Below are 12,354 nucleotides of genomic sequence, written 5' to 3' on the forward strand. Positions count from 1 at the left end.
AAACCTTAAAATTTTTATATAGTATACAATATATCTTGATCAGATCTATTCTTCCTTGCATAATGTTATCATATCTTCCTTCAGACTTTTTTTCTTCCTCCCTCCCTCCCTCCCTCCCTCCCTCCCTCCCTCCCTCCCTCCCTCTCTCCTTCCCTCCTTCCTTTCTCTCTTTTTGTATTTTTAACTCTTTGTATCCAGCCAATGCTGCCAATATGTGCTAGGGTGTGATACTGTATGACTTCTGAGGTCAAGACATAAAACTGACCCCACAGCTTCTGTCCTGGACCCCAGCTGTAGAGCACATTTAGGGCTAAGCTACCCGTCTGAGAGAAATCCACTATGCTGAAACTCAACACCTTATGAAGAAGTCCAGACTGGCCACGTGACATGACTGCATGGAAACTACCTCAGCCTTTGCCAAGGTGCCAGGCATGAGTGAGTGGAAGGGCCTTTTAGGGTTCTAGGTGTAGCTAAGACTTCAGGTGGCTGCAGAGTCCCAAAGTGAGCACTACCCAGCCAGCCCAGTCAATCCCCAGATCCATGAGACATTAACACATCCGCAGCTGTTTGGTTTCAACTGTGGTCTGCTGCACTGCTGTGGATACTGGAGTGGACATAGTCATGACCATGGTTTCTCCAGCTCCCCTCTCTCTGTTTCTAGTCCCTTTGTGTCCCTTCTCTTTGTTTCCAGTCCCCATCTTCCTTACCTTGAAGTTGTTACAGCTTAGATAAGCCACTGCCTAGACTACTTCTCTTTCCCCACAGAGAAAACAAATGCTAAGGCCAGCAGAGCAGTCCCAGCTGCTCACAGCATGCTCCGAAGCTGGGGACACTGGAGAGACTGGGGGATGGCACGTGCCCCGTGCCATTAAAAGCTCATTTCCACAGGTGACTGGGAGCTTTTGGCCATCTTGTTACTCCTGTTTCAGCTTTGTCTCTAGCTTTAGGATTGTTTTTTCTTTCCATTCAAAGGTGTTGCCCTTCTCTCCAGTTAAACTCTAGGTGGGCAGGAGACCCCAGAGCCAGCCCATGTAAGACCAGTGGATGAGAAAGAGCTTTGAGGCCAAATGCTCTCCCTAAGCCAGGGAAGAGAGCAGCTTTGGGAACAAAGCCATTGGGTCATCTTGGGCCTTTTTTTTTAGTTGTTTGACCAACGTCTTCCTGTCCTGATGAGACCACCTGGGCTAAAAGAACAAGGAGGTGGGGAAGAAATGAACTTTTTAATCAAATTGTAATATATTAGATTTTTATTGTTACTTTTTCAATTACAGGATCTTATGGAACATAAGCAATATGTGGCCCAGGTTAGTCTTGGATTGATGTCAGTCCTGAGGCATCAGTGTCCAAAATCTTGGGATTATAAGTATGAATCAACTTACCTGTCTAAAATGTTTCTGAATCCTAATTTTTGTGTTTCATTTTGTACGTGTATATGGTGCTGGGAGTTGTACCAAGGGTTGTGTGCATGCTGGACAAGACATTGAGCCTCATCATCAGCCTTCAAATGCCTTATTTATTTTTCCAAAGATGCTATTTGTCTATGCTCTTTGTGTCTTTCTCTGTGTCAGTGTATACACATACATATATGTGGGTATGCACTCCTGTGTACACCCTCAGAGGCCAGAAGGAGGCTCAGGGCATCTTCCTCTATCATCTTCTACCTACTGCTTTGAGTCAGGGTCTCTCTCTGAACTTGAAAGCTTGTGCTTATATATTTATATTATTTGTGTGTGTTAATCATCCTCTTGCCTGTGTCCATCACTGAAGCTGGGGTTACAGGTATGCGCGGGATGACTGCCTTGTTGCATGGGTTCAGGAATCCAAACACCAGCGATCCAACATCTTCATGATGGTGCAACAAGTGCTTTTAACCAGCGCTGGCTCACATTTAAGGAGGAGAGCAAACATGCAAAGACAGAAAGTCAGAATCTAGGGAGACTGCTCAAAAAGCCCTTGGTTTGCCTCAGGCTGAGCTCTGGAATGCAGGGGTCCCCCATTCTTCCAAAGGGAAAGAATTGTCCATCACAGTTTCTTGGACTCTGTCTCTGTCAGTAGGGAACCTGAGGCCCAGTGATGCCACAAATCTAGCTGTGGAACTCCTGAGCCCAAGGGTGTCTTTCTCACCCCATTCCTTTGTCATCTACAGTAAGTAGGCTGTTCCGTTCATTAAGTGAAGAGACAGGGCATTCAGGACAAGTTGAGTTTCTGAGAAGTAACAAAAACTGCTCAGTAAAGGTGGAAGCACCCATTATTTAGAAAATAGCTCTGGTTTAAAATGTATGAATTGGTTTACTTAAAGTTCAGATTATCTGGGTGTTCTCTGTGCTCTTCCTCTCATATCTGGGATGTCTAACCTATCCAGTTCCGGATAATTCTTCATCTTACTGAAATTGCTTGCTATAGAAGAAAACATGTTTGAAAATTAGTTATTTCAGTGAGTTCTGCTTATCTTAATTTCCTTCCTACTATCCCTGCTTATTTGTGAGACTAGATGAGAGAGACTGAGATACCCCAGTTTATGGTGGGGCCAGTTGACCTGAGGGAGAGCCAGGCTGCCTTCTCCTATCTTATCACCTACACATATTCAGAAGTTCATGCCAGGTGGCTCTAAAAAAAAAACAAAAAAACAAAACACCGGTCCTTCAGGGGTTGGGTTGGGTTTATTGTTTGAGTCTATTCTACAGCCTCTGAGAGCTATGCTCAAGGGTTTATGGTGAAGATGTCTGCATGTGGGATATAAAGCCAAGACCGACGAAGCAGATCAGCACTTGGTGAGAGAATCTCCTCTTCCAGGCAGGCCTGGGCTGGCTAAATCGTCTGTCTTAGAAACCAACTGTGGTGGTTTGAATAGAAACTGGGAGTGCCGCTATTGGAAGTGTGGCCTTGTTGGAGGAAGTACGTCACAGACTTTGGACTTTGAGGTTTCAGAAGCTCAAGCCAGGCCCCGTGACTCTCTCTTCCTGCTGCCTGCTGTTCAGGATGTCGAACCCTTGGCTCCTTCTCTGGCACCACGTCTGCCTGTGCATCGCTATGTTTCCCGAGATAGTCAACTAAACCTTTGAACTGTAAGCCAACTTAGTGGTTTCCTTTACAAGAGTTGCATTGCTCATGGTGTCTCTTTACGGCCATAAGACCCTAACAAAGACACCAGCCAACAAACAAAACTAAAGTGGCTGAAGACCCTGGAGGCTGCTCTTTGTCTGTGAGCTTGTTCAGTGAGTGCCATCTCTATTTTCCTTTTGCTTCCGTGTCCGTATTTGGTGGGGATGAAACCTTTCAGAATTGTAGCCTTACAGCTCGGCATGCAGCAGGTAGTACGCTGGCACTGGCCAGAGGTTCCATACTCTTGTGTTTGTCAGCTGCTTCGTTAGCAGGGCTTCTTGAGCATCCAGATTACAAAGTGCATGCAGACTGCTGTTCCTAACAGAAACGTGTTCATTATCCCGTCTTTCCAAATGGAAATTGATGTTAATTGTGAGATATTGACTCACATAGTTTATGCGTTGCGCGGAACCCTCGACGTTGACTTCATGAAAGGGAGAGCAGTTCTGTGAACACATGATTGCATTTTTTTTTTATTGCATTTATCTATTATTTTTTTTGAAACAGACTCTCATGTATTCCAGACTGTTTTTGAACCTAAGATGTAACCATGGATGACCTCAAACTTCTTATCTTCCTGTCTCAAACTCTTGAGCTCTGGGATTATAGGTATTCATCTTTTTGTCCCGCTTTATGCGGGGCTGGAGATATGATGTGGGCCTTTGTATGTGTTAGACAAACATTCTACCAACTAAGCAACACCCCCAGCTGTTACTGTCTTTTTTAAATTAATATTTTTTATGTGCTAAGATTAAAGCTAGACTTTTACATATGCTAATTTCTCTGAGATGTAGCTATGTTTCCCATCCCATAATTGTTTTTAATTCCATAGTATCAGCTAAGTTTTTTTTTTTAAAACAAAAGCTTTTAAAAGGAAATTTACAATGATGATTGGTTTAAATGCGAAGCTGCATCAATATTGTGACGAGATCAATAATAGGATGTGAGTGGTTGCTGGCATATTGATCACATGTGTGAACAGTGAGTGATTGCTGGCATACTGATCAGATATGTGAGCAGGCTTTGGACTGAGTACCAGCTCCAAAGGAAAGTGGGGTAAACGCTTACTCTGAGTCTAGCCAGCCTCCAGCCTCTGGTCTTGAACCTAGCATTTACACTACACCTTAGCTTCCAGCATACGGTCTCAAACCTAGTCTCTAGCCTTTAGCTCCAACTTTAGTCCAGAGGGTCCCAAACTGATTCTCGCTTAAAATAGAAATAAAACCCAACGCCCCATTCCCAGTCTCAAGGCTTTAGTCTTCAATTCCAGATTCTAACTTGAACTCTAGCCACCAGCCACAGCCCTAACCTCTCGCCTCTAACCTCCAACTTCACCTCCAGTGTTGAGGTCTAGCCTTAACCCTAGCTGCACCTTCCAGCTCCGACCTCAGCCTCAGTCCATTTCTGTAGTTGTCCACTGGGCCACATCTGCTCTCTGTAGAAGGTTAATACAGGGCATGAACATCTGACACCAGTGCTCTTACTTTCTTTGTTTCTAGATAACAAAGAGAGCTCTCATCTTCAGTGCTGAGAGCAGACACCTCTCAAATTGCACTTAGAGGTGCAGAAAGATCGCAGGTCTTTGTTGATGTTGAGAAGGCTTAGGGTGATGGCTGGCCTTCATTCTTCCCTCTTCTCTGCCCTACTGTGAGTGTCCATAGATGACAGGAAGAGAATAAGCCCTGCACAGGGGACACAGGGGACTTCTCATGGCCGGTTCCTAGTCAGCCACATTTTTAAAAAAAAAAAAAAAAGAAAGAATCTTGTGTCGTCCAGCCTTGCTTCAAACTAGTCAATGATGGACGTGAACTCCCCACTCTTCTGTCTGCTGGGATTGCAAGCATGAGCCACTTAGCACCAGCCACTAACTCCATATGTGTATGGTGCGTGTGCACGTGGCCGTGGGCGTGAGTACAGGCAGGCTCATGCCATAGCACATGAGTGGAAGTCAGGAGACCACTTTAGAGGTCAGTCATTGCCTTCCAGCCTGTCTGACGCACAAGCCTTTGCTTTCTCTCCTGCATTAGCCCGGCTAGCTGTCTCCCGAGCTTCTGCACATTCTCCTTTGTCTGCCTCCTCTAATTCTCCTGTGCCTGCCTCTTCTAATTCTCCTGTGTCTGCCTCCTCTAATTCTCCTGTGTCTACCTCCTCTAATTCTCCTGTGTCTGCCTCCTCTAATTCTCCTGTGTCTGCCTCCTCTAAATCCATGGGAGTGTTGGGACGATGGCTGAACAGCCCTGCATCTGGTGTCATGTGGGTTCTGGCGATCTCTCCATTTGTGCTGAGCCTTTGACTCATTAGCGCCTCCTCTCCTTCCACTGACTCTCTTCATCGAAAAAAAATCAATTCCGTGTGGACCTGTGATGATTTAAAACCATGTCCCTATTTCTTTCAGTCATGAATGTGAACCAGGCATAATGACAATCAAATGCTTTAGACCGGGAGACGGCATGACGTCAGACGTGGGTTGGAAAAGGCTGCCCGTTCTTCTGTGCGAATCACTCACCTGTGGCGTCTTGAATCACTGAGAAAAGTTTGATGACCCTAGACTGTCATCTCATAAGGAAGCCCAACCTACAACCACATGTAGGTCACTGGCTGACAGCCCCCAGAAGTCTCAGCTGGCACCAACACCAGCCACTAGATGACTCTGTCCTCCAGTGAGGGCCTCAGGCATCGTTCAGCAATGTCAGAGTATAATATCCTCACTGGGCTGTTGGGAGGAAGACATAAAATAACGCACAAAGAAGGCCTTTGACAAGGTTGCATAAAGGTGGTTATTATTTTTGTGGGTCTTTTTTTTTTTTCACCGTCGTGTCCGGCCATATACTCATTCATATAAGGGAAATGTAGAAACACAGAGGAAAAAAGAAAGTCTCCAATTTTATTCTAGTCGACAGGGGAGAGGGTCAAGAAGTAGAAAACGTTTCTGAACTATTCTAAAAGGGATGGTACAGAATCCAGTTCAAAGACAAGTGAGATTGATGGCTGAAGGTGTCTATTAGAGGAAGAGACCATGAAGGACCAAGAAAGGCTTCTTGCCAGAAATTGGGTATACACTGGAGGGAGAGATTTAGGGTGTTGGAGGGGAGATGGAAAGGATGTGGGAGTGGGGAAATAAACTGAGCGAAGGCATAGACCAGGTAGGAGGGAAAGCCTGGGCCAAGGAAATCTATCTGTTGATGATGGACCATCGCACGCAGGCCCAGCCCACGAGCCTAGGTATCAATCAAGTTAAGTAAGAATTCAACGTGATTTTTGAATCCCTGTAAGGAGGAAGGTTCCATGGCCTCTAGGCAGGAATGAGTGCTTCTCATAGGACTGCAGTCTTCTCCAAAGCACAGGAGCACTTTCTCCTAGGCTCACAGCACCCTAATTCCCAGGGAACATCTAAGATGGTCTCCTTCTTGCCACACTGTACCTGAGCTTGCCCCTGCTGGCCAAGGCTGAGTGGGGTAGGATGAGCACAGGGCCAGCCTGGGCTAACTTGACCTGTGGTTATTCTCCAGGTGGTGCTAGTGTTCCTAGGAGTTCTGTGGCTCTGAGTCGCTGAAGATGAAAGTTGGTATCTTGGCCAGACAAGTGGTCTTCCTGTCTTGGTGCAGTCTTCCTCTGGGTCTCCTAGAGTTTCTCCAGGAAATAGTAACCCCTGTGCATAGGCTAGGAACTCTGACTTGCTTCTTGAGTGTGTTTCTGTCTGTATTTTATGAACAGCACAAGCAGCAGCAGCCACAGGCAAGAGCGTCTCAAGTGTGCTGAAGAAGCCAAGTGTGCCTTAGGACCCCTGCTGTATTCACACGCTCTGTGACTTTGGGCAGGTCATTTTCTCTGGGTTTTAATTTATATGTCAAAAATAGGAAAATAAAACCAAATGCATAGAGTGATTGCCTTGATTTTTGTTAATTAATCTATGCTCGGGAAAGGTTGCACTTTGAAAAAAATTGATTAATTTTTATTATTATGTCTTGAATCTTTAAATTCACATTGAGCTAGAAGCAGGCTGCCAGACACCACAACCCTCCCATTTCCTATGCTTGGCAAGGCACACATATAACAAACACAGATGAGACAGGAGGCCATTCTGATGTGAAGTGGCCTTTTGACATTTAGTGGGAAGCACTTGACCCCTGACAGCAAGCTGATTTCTACAAGGGTCCCCTGTCCATTCAGGGTTATTCAGCTCTTTACATCACAAAGGGGAGTCGAGGGTATCAGTCAGCCGCTGACCGGAGAAGGCAAGCCTCCAAGTGATGGAGTCAGGGCTGAGCATAAGTCTTAGAGGAATCATGTCTTAGGCTGTTATCAGTCGGGAAGTGCAGATGGAACTCCAGCGGCCTGAGAGGGTGTGGTTGGTTATATACAGCCCATCTAGAGAGGGTACAGAATGCCTAGTTCCAGCTGAGTGGGAAGTAGGGCCTGGCACACGGGGGTGTAGGTTGTTAGATCCTTGGAAGGCGTGTGAGGGAACTTTGCCTCAACTCCAAGTGTGAGGAGGTGTGAGAAATGGTTGGGACCTGGTGGTCCTTGCACACGTGTGAGTCACCCTGCGGACTTCCTCCTTGGATGTCCATTCCCTTGCTGGCCTGCATATCTGGGCCTGCTCTTTTAAACCTAGCCCAATGGAACACAAAACCCTATTCAATACAGCTATGACAAATGCTGTTTCTCCAGAGCCTTCAGGAGGCTTTAAGGAGGGTCCAGAAAGGAAAAGAGAAAAGACCAAACAAACAAACAAACAAACAAGCCAATGTACCTCCCATTCCCCCAAGCCAAGGCTGGTTTTGAGAGGCAGGGATCTAGGCCAGGTCTCTTCCTGAGAGGGTCTAAGAGGGTGTTTGTTTATTTCCGTCTGAAGGTCCCTTGCTGAAGCTAGGACCGATTGTGTACACAACAGCATCGGGAAACACTTAGGAGACAAGCCTCCAGGCATATTCCTTATTCTAAGCAATTCCTGAGAGGATTAGTTAGGGTAAGTTAGGTTGGTTAGGTTAACTGAGGTGGGGCTGGAACCCTAAAGGAGGGCAGCGCCACTCTCTGGGCTCCGGTCTTGAGCTGCATACAAAGGAGAAAGGCGGTTGACACGCCAGTCTTTCTGAGTTGTGTGCTTCCTGGCTTTGGATGTCATCTAACCAGATGTCTCAAGCGCCTGCCTCCTCTACCTCCCTCTCCTAAGGACCTACAGTCTCAAAAGATGGGCCAGAACAAAACTTCCCTTTCTGAAGTCAGGGAGCTGTATTGCAGCAGGAAGACAGGTAAGCGCGAACCTTACTCTTTGACCCTAGACTTTCTCCGGGCAGTAGGTACAGTGACTTCCACCCCTCCCAGAAGGACCCTCCTACACAATGTGACCCTCAGTGCTTCCCACTGGAGCTTCTCAGAGGACTGTGAAGAGTGGATAAAAATCTTGAGAGAATGCGTATTGTTGGGGGCCAATGACCCCGCGGCCTTAGACCCGTGAGACTGAAAAGGCCTTTCTCTGATCTATGTATGAACGCTAGCAGCATCCACTTTCTGGATGACCTTGCCCCAGATTGCTCCCCTGCAGAGCGCCCCCTGCTGAGCGCCCCCTGCAGAGCGCCCCCTGCGGAGCTTAGCTTAAACCCACTGTACATAAGAATAAACGGACTGAACTTCTGGACTCCCGTTGCTGGCCCAGCTCCTCAGAACACAAAATCTACCTGAGCTCAGCTTTTCTGTACATGTGTCTACCATTTCTTCATTCCCTGTCTCCACAGTCAGATCAATCCCAAAGCCAGGCATGCAGGTCTCAGCAGAGAAGGTGCTGTCTTCTACAACCCGGGAGCAGCACCAGCCATGAGCATGTCCACCATGGTGGCAGCTACTCTGCAAGCAGTGGTTCTCAACCTGCAGGTTTCCGCCCTTAGAGGGTAGAATGGTCCTTTCACAGCCCAATGGTCGCCCAAGACCATTGGAAATCACAGAGATTTACATTCTGATTCTTAAAGGTAGCAACATTACAGCTATGAAGTAGAGACGAAAATAATTTTATGCTTTGTGGTCAGCACAACATGAGGAATTCTGTTAAAGGGTCGCAGTATTAGGAAGGCTGAGAACCACTGCTCTAAGGTGTCCAGATAGATGTTTTTTGCTCAAGGTGTCTTGGTACATGCGAATTTCATAGATGAAAAGACATTCCATGGAAGTGCATTGTCCCTGCAGGTCCCTGATGGATGCTAAAGTCAGGATGCAGCTCATGGCCTGTATCTTGGTAGTGCCTTGTTTCATGCCTGCCTTCCTTCCTACTGCACTGCTGCATAACCAGGGCCGCTGAGGTTGCTTTCTTTGATTTAGAGACAGAGCAGATGTTTACAGAAAGTCACTGTGCACTGATGCACAGTTGATGGAATTGCACTGACAGAGAAAGTTAAGACGACCATAGTGGTAAGAATGTAATAAAATGGTCTATTTTAAACAGACATCAATAAATTGAACCCCAACAGCTCTGCAGGTTCACAGATATTTTTTCCTGGAATCCCACTGTGGCTTTTCCATGAGTTTTGTGAAATTCATGAGAGTAGAAATGTAAGGAGTAGGGTGGCATCGCACACCTACCTTGCCTGAGAGAGGGATAACAGGACAATTAATACTAAGCATTTTCCTCATAAAGCTTTGCAGGCAAATAACTCAAAACAGAGGTTTGCTGCAAGAAGCTGGGAAATGTGGCCTTAGAAATACCGTTCATATCTAATTGGTTTAAGGGACAGCCTCAAATACAATGCGAATAAAAAAAAATCCACCCCACACATGTGGTGGGGCTTAGAGCATCTGGGACTGTTTAAATTGCTCTTGTTTTCAAGATCAAGGGTATTATTGATAAAAACAAAAAATCTCTGTAATCACTAAATTTAATCCAACTAGCGCTGATGAGAGAGCATTGTAAACATGAAACATGACTTGGGAACTCCATCTCACATGTTTCCTTCATTGGCAAAGGCAAGTTTTCAGGCTTTTGTATTAGAGAACTCTGCAGGACCAGGAAGGAGGCAGGCAGGGCTCAGCGGCTGAACAGCTGCCAGAGAGAGCAGCTGAGCAGCTTGACCTCCTGCAGCCCAGAGAGGGGAGAGAAGCCTGCGTGCCTGGGTGAGGACAAAAGTGAGAATCACTGGAAGGGAAAAATCCATCCCTGGGCAGAAACCTCACTCACCAGTGAACACACAGGTGCTCACCCTGGTTTAAGTCGCACGTGCGAAGGACCGTACCCCACCCATTATTCACAATGTAGTTATTGTGGTGAGTGAGAGAACTTGTTAATGTTAACCGAGTTATGATTGGGGAGCATCAAGCCAATGAAGGCACCCCCACCCCTGTGTCATGTGTGTTATATAGGAGCATGCATCTGTGCTTGTGGGGACAGAGGCTTGGGAGGAGAGAGAGTTCATAAGCGAACTGTCTTGAGACATTCCTATTGTCATTAGAGTTGGCCCCGGAGGGCAGACCTGCACTTCTGATGGAGACCCCCAAGGTCAGAGGTCCGAGCCAGTTCTGTTGGGCAGAGCTGACGAGATGCACTACGGTCGGTTAGAAAATAAAAGAAGAAAGCAGAGAAACAAAGTGCTACCTACCAGATCTTTGCGGGAACCGTGGGCAAGCAGACCTGGATCCTCCCTTCTGCTTGTGTAAGTGGTGGGTGGTGAGCCCAGATGACTTTGTGACCACGGGCATCAGATGGTAGCAGCAAATGCTGCCTGTTCCCCCCACCCCCTGTGCCTACCTCGCTTCCCAGCCTGCCCGCTTCCTAGTTCACACACCTATTTCTAAAAAGCGTTTTACTGATTCTGTTGGGTTTCACATTACGTTACCTCAGCCACTCATTTCCTTGTCCCTTTGTATCTGCCCTCTGCTCTTGCAACCTCCCCACAGAAAAAAAAAAGAAAACAAAAATAAAAAAATAAATAAAAGAAACAAAAAACCATTTCATCAGTGCACCCTTTTGTCCACACCTCTTTACTTGCAGATGTTCGTTGCAGTGAGGCATTGGTCTGGTTCAAAGCCTCTGCCTTCTGATACATCATCGATACTGAATTCTCGCTGGGACTCCTCTCAGATATCCTGTTGTTGCTCTGTGTCATGGAGATCCTGTGGGTTTGGATTTTCAGGACTTTCAAATACTCCACCAGTTCATAGATGGGGTAAGGTTTTGGTGTGGACCGACTCAAAGCCCTGGATCTGGGCCTGGGTGGTATCTGAGTTGGTCAGCCTACCAGATCTCCGCATCCACACCACCCTGGCTAGCAAGGGGCCAGCTCTCCTGCTCTCATGCCCTTGGAGCTGCCAATCTGCACCACCAGAGCCATCTCTACTGCGCTGCTAAGGTGAGGTACAGGGCCCACTCTACCGGAGTACTGAAGCCAGAGAGGGGTGTGTGTGTCTGTCAGCTTTTCTGACTGCCACAGGTGGGCACAGGCAAGGTAGACTGGAAGGGAATCTCTCATGGCAGAATCCACCTTATGGCAGACTAGTGGTGGGAGCCAGCGCTCCTGCGCTCACACCCTGGGAGCCGGGTGACCTGATGCCCTGCTACCAGCGCAGCTCTACTGCACAGCCCAGGTAAGAAGCAGGGCCCACTTTCCTGAGTACTCCAGCCTGGCAAGAGGCATGGCCAGCTCTTCTGATGGCTGCAGCCAGTGAGGGGTGGGATCAGCTCTACACATGGTCCCAGGGAACAGCCCAGCCCAGGGATGTCTGTCTGCATGGTCTTTAGTAGCATATGATCCATGGACACTGAGACAGACCCCTGCTGCTGCGGCATGGCCTTGGACCCCTGCATGGTTCTCAGAGGCAGCTTGGGCTGGCACTTTACCATGGCCTCAGGTATTCGCACATTGCAGTGGCTCCCTCTGAGGGGTGGCAGGCCTCTGGGTGTCTTGCCCCACCCATGTTGCATGGTGGCTTGACATACTCTCCACATACTGATTTTTGCTCCAGGTACTAAATAAAACATGAGAATTATTTTTATTTATTTATTTATTTATTTATTTATTTATTTATTTATTTTGAGACAGGGTCTCACTGCAGATCCCTGGCTGGCCTGACACTCAACTAGACTGGGATGATCATGAACTCGTAGAGATCTGCCTGTTTCTGTCTTCTGAGTGTTGGGATCAAAGGCATGCACCAGCTTCTAATTTAGGTTCTTGAGATTTTTATAAGGACAGCAAAAGGTTGAAAAAATTAAACTGCCAACTTACGAATGCCAGTAGAGGCTTTTATTATATTGTATATATTTCTAAG

At 46.9% G+C, this 12,354-nt stretch overlaps 1 long non-coding RNA gene across 2 annotated transcripts in view; it reads left to right on the forward strand.

Annotated features, from left to right (window-relative positions):
• CJ186046Rik overlaps positions 1–12,354 on the forward strand; it is a 38,528-nt gene that overhangs the window by 18,824 nt on the left and 7,350 nt on the right. For both annotated transcript variants that reach the window (XR_001782258.2, XR_001782255.2), the window contains 3 exons: positions 5,498–5,875; positions 8,276–10,739; positions 11,078–11,435. This is a non-coding gene — a long non-coding RNA (Riken cDNA CJ186046 gene). The remainder of the gene's footprint in view (positions 1–5,497; positions 5,876–8,275; positions 10,740–11,077; positions 11,436–12,354) is intronic.

Source organism: Mus musculus, chromosome 17 (assembly GCF_000001635.26).
Source record: "Mus musculus strain C57BL/6J chromosome 17, GRCm38.p6 C57BL/6J".
NCBI classification, from domain to species: domain Eukaryota; kingdom Metazoa; phylum Chordata; class Mammalia; order Rodentia; family Muridae; genus Mus; species Mus musculus.